Here is a 12,399-nt window from a genome sequence, read left to right as displayed (position 1 = left end):
TGTGTGTGTGTGTGTGTGTGTGTGTGTGTGTGTGTGTGTGTGTGTGTTTTAAAAAAATTGTTAATAATTAGGTCAAGAAGCTTCATGAAAGGGTAAATGTGTTTTGGCAAGAATTTGTCTTAGGTAATATTGGGAAGATTAACTTCTAAAAAAGCATCGTCAAGGGGCACCTGGGTGGCGCAGTCGGTTAAGCGTCCGACTTCAGCCAGGTCACGATCTCGCGGTCCGTGAGTTCGAGCCCCGCGTCGGGCTCTGGGCTGATGGCTCGGAGCCTGGACCCTGTTTCTGATTCTGTGTCTCCCTCTCTCTGCCCCTCCCCCGTTCATGCTCTGTCTCTCTCTGTCCCCAAAAAATAAATAAACGTTAAAAAAAAAAATTTTTTTTTAAAAATAAAAAAAAAATAAAAATAAAAAAGCATCGTCAAAATCAGTACAACGGTGCTTCGATGAGTGATGAATTCCTCCGCTCACCCATTCATCCTCCATCCATCGGGGATCCGTCGTGGGCTCACCCTTTGCCATGTGCATCTCTGAGTGCCCTGAAAGGCCCAGTGAGGTGGTCCAGCCTGCCCTCAGTGGGGTGGGGCAGGACAGGACTGTTGGGACAGAAACCACACAGGACAGAAACCACAGTGCTGAAAAGCCAATGCCTCACTCTGTCTTTCTGGGCCCGGGCCAAAGGGCTTCCTTGATCGGAAGTAGCTGTAAAAATTCACCAGCCCCTCAGACTCAGTGAAATAGAAAGAATCTCTTGGTGAGGTCCAACGTGCATTTTTAACCAGTTCCACTGTTAAAAATAGGTCAAAGGCAAGTAGATGTGACGAAAGTCCCTTCCTAAGGGGTGGGGAGCCATCCACCTGGGAGGTGGCTGCATTTCCCAGGACTTACCAGAAAGGCAGGCACGCCTTACAGCCCAGGGGTCAGGCAGCCCTTTAGGTATGGGAGAAGAAGTCTCTTGGCCTCAGGGACAGTGGCAATTTATAAATATGTCCACAAATTCTCTGAGACACCTCCCTTGAAAAGGTGGAGTTAATTCCTCTCTCCTTGAGTGTGGGCCGGCCCCAGTGACTTGCTTCTCACAGACAGAATGGGGCAGACATGATGATGTTTGGAGTCGAGACGAGATCCTGAAAAGCACTGAAGCTTCCTCCTGGCTTTCTCTGAAATCTCTTGCTCTGAGGGAAGGCAGGCATCACATTGCAAAGACACTCCAGCAGCCCTGTGGCTGTCCCCGTGGAGAGGAACTGAGGCCTCCTGACAACAGCCAGCATCAGCCCTATGAGAGACCATCTCAGAATTGGGCTCGTCAGCCCCTGTCAAGTCATGCCAGAGGCCTGTGACCCCAGGTGACATCTTGACTGCAACCTCAGGAGAGGCCATAGGCCCAAACAACTCCGCTGAACTGCTCCTGAATTTCTGACCCACCGAAACACGAGAGACCATATATTTTTATTGTCATGGTATGCTTGTTGTCCTGGGGTAATTTGTTATGTGGCAACAGGTAACTGTTACAGGGGCTTTGCACACAGTTCTGGACTGCTACTGAGTGAGCCCCATGTGCCACTCCAGTTGAGGCAGCCAGCTTGAAAACAACACCATGCAGGGTTGTGCGTGCTGTCCCGTTTGACGCATGTGTCTTCTCAACTGGCTGCTGACCTCACAGTGAAATTCCCAGGCAGAAACCTACACCGAGCTTCCAAAGAATCAGGAATTGGGGCATCCACTCCCCCGGGGGGACTATGTTTGGAGATGACGCCATTGCCCCTTCCTTACCCACAGAGTGTTCTTTTGAGACTTCTGTCTGAATGGAAGGCAGCTGGGCAGCCCCACTCCTGGCAGGGGAACAGCTTTTCTAAATGTAGAGCCGACGGCACATATGGGTATCAGAACCAGCACCTTTATTTCATTAACACCATGTTCCAACAGAATCAACTGACTGGCCATGATTTTGAAAAATAATGAAATGATGCTTTGGTGCCAAATTACCCCAGTCAACTCAACAGGAACTACGAGAACAGGTTAAAATGTAAGTGATCACGAGTACTTTTTGGATTAGAGTGAGTTTGGGAATGAGGGAGCAGAGTACAGTCCTAATGATGACTCCTTGTTGATGGAGTTTGTATCTGACGTCTCTGTGGAAGGTAAGAATGAAAAGTGACTTTGCTCGAATCAACAAAGATTTGAGTTAAAAAATTTTTTTTTCAGTTAGGCTAGAACCCAGGAAACAGTGGGCAAAGTACGGAAATAGTTCACAGAAAAGAAGATTCAAAAAGCTCTTGATATTTGAAAAAATTCCCAATTCCACTCACAAGGAAATGTAAATTAGAACTGCCCTGAAATAGGATCTCTCACCTTTCAGATGGGCCAAAATCCAAAAGTTGGATTTGGGTAACACATTCTGGTGTTGAAGTGGTAACGAGATAGGTGCCTGTGTATGTTGCTGATCAGAGTATAGAAGGGCACACACCTCGTGGAGGAAAACGTGGCAGCATCTAACACAATGACCTATGCATTGAGTGTTGAGACTGGCACCATTCCTCGAGGCTGGCACTGAAGACATACCTTCTCTGGTCACAAGCACTGTAAGCACAAGGTCATTCACTGTGATATTATCTCTAGAGGAATGGTTGAATAAACTACAGTGTATTCACACACGAGGGGGCCATGTAGCTATACCAAAAAAGGAGAAAGATCCCTACGTATGGAGTCATTGTCAGGAGACCTTGTTAGATGAAAAAAGCAAGATGCAGAGCAGCGTATGTTTGTGTGTGTGTGTTGTGTGTACATATATATATATACACGTCTATAAAATTAGCATATCGTAAACTACATGCTATAATATTTTTACCGCATATATTGGTACATATTTTGCAATATGTATTAGTATTCATATATAAAACATATATATAAATATGTATTGCAAAATATATATCAACAAAAAAAAAAACACTGGAGGGGTGCCTGGGTGGCTCAGTCGGTTAAGCATCCGACTTTGGCTCAGGTCACGATCTCACGGTTTGTGAGTTTGAGCCCTGCATCAGGCTCTGTGCTGACAGCTCAGAGCCTGGAGCCTGCTTCAGATTCTGTGTCTCCCTCTCTCTCTGACCCTTCCCCATTCATGCTGTCTCTCCCTGTCTCAAAAATAAATAAACATTAAAAAATAAAAATAAAAATAAAAATAAAACACTGGAAGGAGACAAACTAACAGAAGGAATAATGACCTAGATGGGGTTGATGGAAAAGGGTAGGTGAGAAAAAGGATACAACCAAGACTTTTCGATGCACACCTCTTAATACAGTATATGCTTTACGTGTTCAGAAACTGAATTAAAAAACAAAACTGGGCGCACCCGGGTGGCTCGGTTGGTTACGGTGTCTGACTCTGGCTCAGGTCATGATCTCACAGCTCGTGAGTTTGAGCCCCGCATAGGGCTCTGTGCTGACAGCTCACAGCTTGGAGCCTGCTTCAGATTTTGTGTCTCCCTCTCTCTCTGCCCCTCCCCTGCTCATGCACTGTCTCTGTCTCTCAAATATAATAAAGTTTAAAAAAAAAAAAACTAACCCTAAATGTCAATGGAGATAAGTGACCCAAATTGTATATCAAATTAGGGATACAAAGAAAAATAATTATTTAAGTGACTTCCAATGTAGTGCTCTAAATTTACACTTGTGCTTAGCGAGATCTATTTTAAGGATTTAAAAAACTTCAAAAATCTTTTAGTTTATTCATTAGTTTCATTAGTAGTAATACCGAGTGACAATTCAAACGGAGAAAGAACCCCAAAGCCAGGAATCTACTATGGAAGGAGGAGACACTTCTAGGAGCTGGACTGCGATTCTAGTTCCCTTCTGGGGCTGAAGTGCACCCCCTGAAATGGGCCAGGGCGGGAACAGAGCAGTGACCAGCCGATGGCCACACATAACTGGGCATCAAGGTCCCTTTAGCAAAGGTGCACAGCCATAAAGGGCACGGGCGTCGGGAAGGACATCAGGCTCTGCCAGCCTGCACCCAGCGGGACCTGAGATAACCTGTTAGTGCTCACAGGGTAGCAGGGAGCAGACACAGGAGGGAAGCAGCTTGGCCTGGCCTAGCACCTGTCAGACCCGGGCTTCTGCTCCAACCCTGCAGGTCCCCAGGAGAGAGCCGCCGGTGGGGAGGCTCCTTCCTAGCAACTTTACTGCCTGAGCACCAGGAGGGAGGAGGAAAGTTCCAGAGCCCGGGAAGAGAATCTTGGAGGCACGTCAGTGCCTCACGGCCTTTAAATGAGTGTCGTCTGAGTGGCTTGGCACGCAACAGCAGTGGTGGCTCATCTACCCCCAGCTCACCCTGCCGAACTTCTGGTCCCTTCAGGCCCAAGCAGCCTCCAGAAAGCAGCCAGAGTCAGGGGCACTCTGCTGAGTGAGGTGGGGGACAGATAGCCTTTCCAAGCAGTCACATGCCTCACCCAGCTGGAATCTCCCCCATCCCCGCAAAGCATTTCCTACTAGGGAAAGCTGCAGACAAGCCTTCCGCTCTGTTCTTGTTGTGGCCCTCAGGCTGGTGGCAGCATGCATGATGCTCCAGGAATCCGAGCTATGCAAGATCCCAGGAGCGCGCGTGGCATGAAGCAGACTGACCATGCATGGTTCCCCACCAACAGTCAGAGGACATTTCACCCCTCCGGCCCACCCACCACCCCCACAGCATGCTTCCCAGCTCGTCTCTTCTTTGGAGAAGTTCCTACAGCAGAGGCTGGAGGATCAGGGTGTCCCATGTCCAGCGTGGCAGCAGGGCAGAGCCCAGCCTACCACACTGCCCGGGGAGCTCTCGTAACTGACCCATCAGAGGCCGGGAGGCCCCTCGAGGCAGCAAGACTCCTACTGTTCTCCTACTATTTCCCACTTGGACATTGTCGAGCATTTTCCATTTCAACCTGGCTACCTTTTACCTCCACTCTGCCTCATCTTGACAGACATCGTTGATGCTTGCACTTGTAGGCACCCAGCAGTCCTGACTTCATCCAAACACGAAGAAGCAAAGATAAACCCATGCCTTCCCTAATAAATGAGTCCAAGGTCCCCCAGTCTGGAACTACCGGAAGTCTCCCTACATGAAAGAAGCGAGGGCCTCTGACGTCGTCGCCCCACACCCTCGGGGTTGTCTCCCGAATCACTGGCTGGGCTGCCTAGAAGGCTGGGCTAGGGAGACCGTGTGCAGCCCCCGTCAACACTGGGGGGCTGATGGTAAACCCACATCCTTCCCTTTTAGGACCCTCAGCACGGGGACGGGCTCTGTCAACAGGCCTCTCTGGAAGGCGTAGAAGTCACAGGGGCTCATAATCCCAGGTAATCCGGCCCACTAGGTATTGCGTCTGCAGTTTCTGTGGTCCCCATGGGCAGTGTTTTGCAGATCCCGAGATGATAGATGTTACTCCCCTGGAGATTTGGATTTATTGGCCCAGTCTGGAATGGAACCCGGCCATTAACCTTTTCAATAGTTATAGGGGTTCTTATCCATGTGGACCCTCATAGATCCCGCCAGACTACTGTGTCTCTTCTGCCTAAGGCCACCTTCCAAGGTTCCCTTCCTATCTCTAGATCCGTTCCTTTAGTATGACCTGCCCTGGAATGATGTCCCCCTTCAGGGGATATCTACCACCCACATGGCGATAGTCCTCTGCCCAGCACCCAAATCAGAAGGCCAACAGTCACATGACACAGTCACAGGACACCTGTCCCAGGGGCCTCGCCCCACCCCACTGCCGCCTCTCGGGTATAAATTGGATGAGCACATCCTTGCTCGCCCCTCAGCTCTCATCCTCTGAAAAGCTGCTTCCCATGGCCTGCCTGCTGCGTTCCTCCTTAGTTTGTAAAGTGAAGAAATAGCAAAGGGACCTTACCTAGTCCAAAATTTGCTTTAGTTTTAGTAGGGGTTAGTCCACTTAACTGACCCCGGGAGAAGATGAAGAATCCACAAGAAGAGGTTTTCATGGCATGGAGGCAGCGTGGAAACAGTGTGCCTTGTGTGGATCGTCCCACCTGAACTTGCAGACCCCGTCACTGTTTGCCAGAAGGTGGCTTTCACACCTCCCGCCACCACAGGAGGGAAATCAGGAGTGAGATTTTCTATGCCACTGATGATAACGTTTTGGTATTCAAAAACAAGTGACACCCTTGGAAGGATGTTCCATGTTATCGGTCACTGGAGAAATTCAAACGAAAACCGGAATGAGGTGCCATTTCATACTAACCAGGGTGGCGATGATGATGATGGTGATAATAATAATAACAAAAAATAACAAGCGTGGGTGAGGACGTGGAAGAATTGGAACTCGCACACATTGCTGGTGGGAACGGAAAAGGTCCAGCCTCTGTGCGAAAAGGTTTTCATTTAAGTCAGCATGGTCCAGCAATTCCATTCCTAGGTATATGACCAAAAGAATTCACACAGGCACTCCAATAGATGCTTGTACTGATACGGACGATGATGTGGATGAATCTGAAAAATACCATGAAATACCTAGAAAAGGTACCTCTACCAAGACAGAAGCAGATTGGTGGTTGCCGGGGGCTGGGGAGGAGGGAGGCAACGAGGAGTGACTGTTACGTGGGGTTCCTTTTGGGGTAATAAAAATATTTTGGAGTGAGATAGAGGAGATGACTGTGCAACAGGTAAATGTACTAAATGCCACCGAACTGTTCACCTGAAAAATGGTTCGTTTCGTGTTATGTGAGTTTTACCTCGATTTAAAACAATGTTGATACATATGCAGGAAAAAACAAAACAAGTAACAGTCCACTAGGTGGCTTTTCAGAAGCTGTCACCCTTTGCCAGAACCTAGATAGGCAAAGGACGTATCTTCCGTGACTCAATGATTTGCCCCAGCTCCACTGTGATGTCAGTCCTCCAATAAACATCATCACCCCGGGGACCTGTCTCAATGCTCTGTCTTCTTCAGTCTCCACCTTCCTCAATGCTGCCGAGAACAACAGAGGTAGAAGAGACTTCCTAACTAGGAGGTCAGACTTACACCCAAGAATTTCTAACTGCATTTCAATTATATTAGCATAGAAAGGGAAAATACCCAGTTACAAACCCCAGCTTTGAGCCACTAAAAGGTCTTGGATATAAGGAGAACTCATACGTGTTCAGTATGAAGTCTACCTAGAAATTTCAGCTTAATCGTTTTAAACAAATAACAGCAGAAGGAAGTGGTCATAATCTACCCTTGGCTCTAATTTTAAAATGTGAATAATTAACCTTCCAGGAAAAAAAAAACACACGGAATTTTAAGAGTAGTTCAATAAACGTCCAATTCAAAAATAGATCGTTGCTGGTACCCGTGATTTATGGTGGTGGCAATTCCCACGGAATCAGTCATGACTTCGGTTAAACTACTGGAGCATTAACGCTCTTAAATTCTGCTTTCAGGCACCTAACTGCTGGGTAATATGGATTTTTTTTTATGTTTTTTTTTTTTTAACTTTTATTTATTTTTGAGACAGAGGGAGACAGAGCATGAACAGGGGAGGGGCAGAGAGAGAGGGAGACACAGAATCTGAAACAGGCTCCAGGCTCTGAGCTGTCAGCACAGAGCCTGACGCAGGGCTCGAACTCACGGACCGTGAGATCATGACCTGAGCCGAAGTCGGACGCTTAACCGACTGAGCCACCCAGGCGCCCCATGGGTAATATGGATTTTTTATGGGGGTTAGGCTTGTGTAAAGGCATAAAAAGTTCACGTTTTTGTGTGATTTCATTATCACAACAGTGCTGTTACCACAGATTTTTATGTTCCAAAAGTCACTTTCTCCCGGGTAGAACTGCTAATACTTAGTGGTGATTTCTGGTTTATACCTAGAAATGAAATACTTACCGTCGCACCCAACAGTACAAAAGCTGTTGTTCATCAGTAGCCTTATAAGAATAAAAGGCAGTGGTCCAGGCAGCCTAGCACCAATACGTTGTAACCGAAAGGCACACCCTTCCACGGGAATCTAGCTACCACAGTAGCCCAAGAAATCTCTTTTCTGACCGTGTCATTCCACAATGAGGAGGCTTCAGGATATCAACGTGCTGGTCACTGTCCCCGTGTAAACGACCTAATTACCTTCTTGCAAAATGGAAGAAAGAAAAGAGGAATAGGAGGAGGAGGAAGAAGGAAGACAGGGAGAGGGAAGGCAAGAAGAGGAAGAAATAATAAGGAACTTAGGAGAGTCGTCTAGTTTCTCTGCTTCAGAAGCAGTTAACATTGGAAATAGAATGGGCCAGGCTAAACATTAACAGCTGCCTCCGGTCAGCCTTTGACAGAAACCGGGTAGCCACGGGCTGGCCTTCAGAACCCAGCTAGATGGGTTCAAAACCCAACCTCACCACTGAGAAGCAGTGTGACCCGGGCTCGCTTAATTATTCTCTTGGAACCTTTGTTTCTCCGTCTACCAGCTTGAATGTAGTAGGTCTAAATGAGAGAATCAGCTTATGGGCACTTTGCCTCTCCCGTGGTCCAGAGCGCTTAGTGCAGAACGTTCGCTATGGATGTTGATACTGAAAGGCCAGGGAAATCAGAACAGAGCCGATGCCACTGTATTTTTTTTTTTATTACAAAACAAATTATATAAAATAGTGATTGATTTTATGTACAGTTGAACTGGAGTCACGGTCGGGAAGGCTCAGAAGATGGGGATAAGGATGTGGTTGCCGCGATTTCTTTTTCTTCGTATCTGGGAGGCAGTTCAGAGGAGAGATGTGGAGTGTACGAGATCCCAGCGGATGAAGGAGACCCAGAAATGGTGTATATAGATTCACAATCTCTCTCAGAGCCCACACCTTGGCCCCCAGGAGTTGGGGTCCTACTAAAAAGAAGGAAGGAGAACAGAAAGGAAGGAGAGAATAGTGACACACATTAAATATGAGGTTCTTTTCAAACGTTTAATTATATGCTTTTAGGAGCATTTGCAAGGGTCTCAGGAGTAATTTCTTCCATGTTGTATTTCTTATAGATATATCTCGATTCCTTACTCCCTACTTTCCTTACAGCTGATTGTAACATTAAGAGAATTTCACCCTGTTTTGTTTTCCTTGACATTGAGAAGACGCGAGGTAGGAATGTATAGGTGCCATCCAAAATGAGTACACACACACACACACACACACACACACACACACACAGAGTTATTACTCTTCTCTGCCTGACTCTTCTCTGTTTCTGTCTTCCGGGACAGCTAGCATAAGGCAGACAGACTGAGGCAAATAGAAAATTAAATCAAACCAAAAACTTGAAGGGAGGCAGTAAAGCATAGTGGTTACTGGAGTGAGTCCTACCAGGCAGAACTGCCTCTGAATTTCCACTCCGCCGCTTTCCAGCCGTGTGATCGTGAGCAAGTTACTTAACCTCACTAAGCCTCGGCATCCTCATCTGTAAAATGGGGATGATCAGAGTGCCTACTCTCTACCCGTGAGAATTACATGAGATAATGCAAGTAAAGCCAGACTGTGGCACACAGAAATCATGGTAGTAGCAAATAGGAGTTGTCGTTTTTTACGTCAATAGACGTTTATTTAGGGCTTGGGGAGGTTCATCATTGGAGTAAAGAATATAAAAATTCACTAACAGAATTCTACAAATGCCCAGAACGTAACCTCCCCTTCATCCCTGCAGGACGGTTCCTATATCCATCTCTGGTTGGATCTCCAGCTCACCACCCAGTTTGAAGCGCAACAAGAACATGGGCCTTAAAACACGAAGGACCAGGTAAGGCAGCACCCATCCCCAGCAGTGGGGGTTTCCAGACATCCCGGTGGCCGTGAAAGTCAGCCTCCCAGCCAGTCTGGCCGCCTCCAGCCTTTCCCCATTATGAACTGCACCAACCACCACTTGCATCCCATGGCCATGTCTCTAAAACCTTCAGCTGTGTCCCTCTGCAGGAAGGAAAAACACCTAGATTTATGTTGTTTAACCCCAGGTATGCGTCCTAATTTGTGGCATATGGGGAGCATGGCGGAGGGGAGTGTGAATCTTATATTTCTCTTCATTCAGTCTGAGAAGGTTCCGTGGCCCAGGGAACAACTGAATGTTGAGAAGAGAAGCCAAACTTGGTCAGGTCAGGGTGCAAGCTGATTTTAGCCAGTCACTCAAGTACCTCCATGAGGTACTGAAAACCTGTGTTCCTGTTGGAGGTCGCTAGGGGACCCCCATATCTCCCCATGATCTAAAGCGGCAGAGCCTAACATAGGGGGCTTCGCAAGCCCTGTCCCAGTGCTCAGTCTGGCTGATGAAGTGTTAAACATTTGGAGGCTCACCCATGCTAGGAACTCATAAAGATACCTGGAGAAGGCTTCGTATTAACCCGGCATAACCACTTTTACAATTTTTCACGTATGTGCTGCCTACAGTTTCCTGAAAGGTACCGTTACTATTAAGGCAATAATTCTGATACAGTGTCAGCAAAAAAGATCCTCCCACTCTAACGTTGATTCCTGTACCGCAGCCTTAAAACTGATTTGGCCTGAGCTGAGCCACAGACCCGAGAAGGTTAAACATGCTTACTCTTGAAGTGCAAACGCAAAGTCTTACCCATAGTTAAAAATACTGTAATACGAAGGTGGATTTTCATTTGGAAGCAAACCGTTAGCCCCAGGACTTCGGGTTACTGCAGAAGCTGAAGATTCAGGAAAGTAAGGTGGTGGGGGAGGTGGGAATATTATCACGGCATCACCTGGGGAAAGACAGTATTTCGTTGAAAACAGGTGAGAAAGAAATGCAAGCACATCAGCAAGAGCAAAATAAATTAATGTTACGTTTGGCCCATGTATGTAAAAGGTCAGAACACCTCTGCCAACTCCAGAATTGAAAAGTGGGACTATCAAATTCACAGAGACATAGGGTGGACGTAGCCAGGGCCTGGGACAAGGGGGAACTGGAATGAATGTTTAACGGGGGACAGTTTCTTCTTGATGATGAGAAACTTCTAGAACTTGGTAGTGGTTATGGTTCCAAACACCGCGGATGTACGTAATGCCTCTGTGCACTTAGAAACGCTTAAAATGGTACGTTTCATGTGATCGATAGTTTACCACAGTTTTTTTCAAACAGTGGGCCACTATTTCCTAGCAAGTCTGAGCTAAAGCGTTTCTGTGGAGCATTCGCTTCCTGGGGTTGTCTCCTGCTGCAAAAGCGTACTCCTTCGCAATTTGAAATTCTGAGTCATCGACACTGAGCTGTTGGATGAGGCGCCTTGTTCCTTACATGCGGTGTTAGCCTCTGAGCAAATGACAACAGGCTAGGCCACACCCGCTCTTTCAACTGCCAAAGCTGTGCTGCGTGCCCTTCTACAGGCTTTTATTCACCCTTTCACCCAAGCTTTCCAAGAGAAGTCACACTCCAGTTAAGCTTGTTTTTCTGTTTTCGGTTTTGGTTTTTGTGTCTGCCTTTCTGTTGCTGCTATTCATTCCAGAACACATCCCGTGTTGTAGGGAGGAGACAGTGGAAACCAGATGCAAACTCTACCTTGTACTCCAAATCCAATACAGAACGTCCCATGGGGGTTGCCCAAATCATTCTGGCCCTGCGGCAGCACCAGAGATCTGCCGAAATAGAGGTCCGAGGGCAGCCTCTGATAAGCCGGCAGCACCAAATGACAGCTTAGGCAACATGCAGGAGAGAGGCCTTTGATTCACCACAGGGAGGCAACCGGTTTGTACGGGCAGCAGACCCGACGCCCGTCTAGGTCAGGACAAGGTTCGTTACCGCTACCAGGGTGCCATTTGCCAGTTACCAGCCCCGCGGGCCCTGGGCTGTCACATCTGTGACCGGCAGGCCATCCCTAACTGCACCTGCCTCAGAGAACGGGCAGGAGGGCTGGGTTCTTGTGTGCTGGTCACACAGCAGACTGACTCAGCTCTAACACACCCGCGAAGGTGCTTAAAGCCCAGGCCACCAGCAAGTGGCACCGATCCACGTGTCGGACAAAACACTCCCGGCTGGCCACTCTCCGCCATATTACCTCGACTGCTTCCCCGAAGCAGACTTAGCCCTGCCAAAAATGTGTTAAGTCTTTCTCTCCCTCCGCGAGCACATGGCGCCTAGAGCTTAAAATGTACGTCGATAACCTAAACTTGATAACATATAATGGTTATCTTGGGATCCTCATGTAGTTTTTTTCGCAGGTCTTGGTAGGTCAGAGGAAGTAAGGCTGACTGTGCACTTTAATTACACAGCGTGGAACAAAGGCCCCGGGAATAAGCCTCTAGAGCAGGCCGGTCACCTGTCCAATGCAAACAAGGAAGTGCTCAAAGCCACCAGCTGTCTCTGGGGCTTGTCCAAGCCTCTGCTTGTCCTCCCTCTGCAAGGGAGGCTCCCCGCCCTCCCCACCCTTGCAAACTGCTCTCCCTGAAAGCAGCCCCATCCCCCCTGGATTTCCC

At 47.8% G+C, this 12,399-nt stretch overlaps 1 long non-coding RNA gene across 1 annotated transcript; it reads right to left on the bottom strand.

The window, feature by feature from the left end:
• Positions 1–8,546: 8,546 nt before the first annotated feature.
• On the bottom strand, positions 8,547–12,306 carry LOC121026853 (uncharacterized). Its single transcript, XR_005788470.1, has 2 exons — positions 10,553–12,306; positions 8,547–8,831 (listed from the first exon to the last, which is right to left on the bottom strand). It is a non-coding gene; the product is annotated as an uncharacterized LOC121026853 (long non-coding RNA).
• Between the last annotated feature and the right edge of the window lie 93 nt (positions 12,307–12,399).

Source organism: Herpailurus yagouaroundi, unplaced genomic scaffold, assembly GCF_014898765.1.
Source record: "Herpailurus yagouaroundi ecotype Mexico unplaced genomic scaffold, PumYag 162561, whole genome shotgun sequence".
Lineage (NCBI taxonomy): Eukaryota > Metazoa > Chordata > Mammalia > Carnivora > Felidae > Herpailurus > Herpailurus yagouaroundi.
This window is presented reverse-complemented; position numbering and strand designations above follow the sequence as displayed.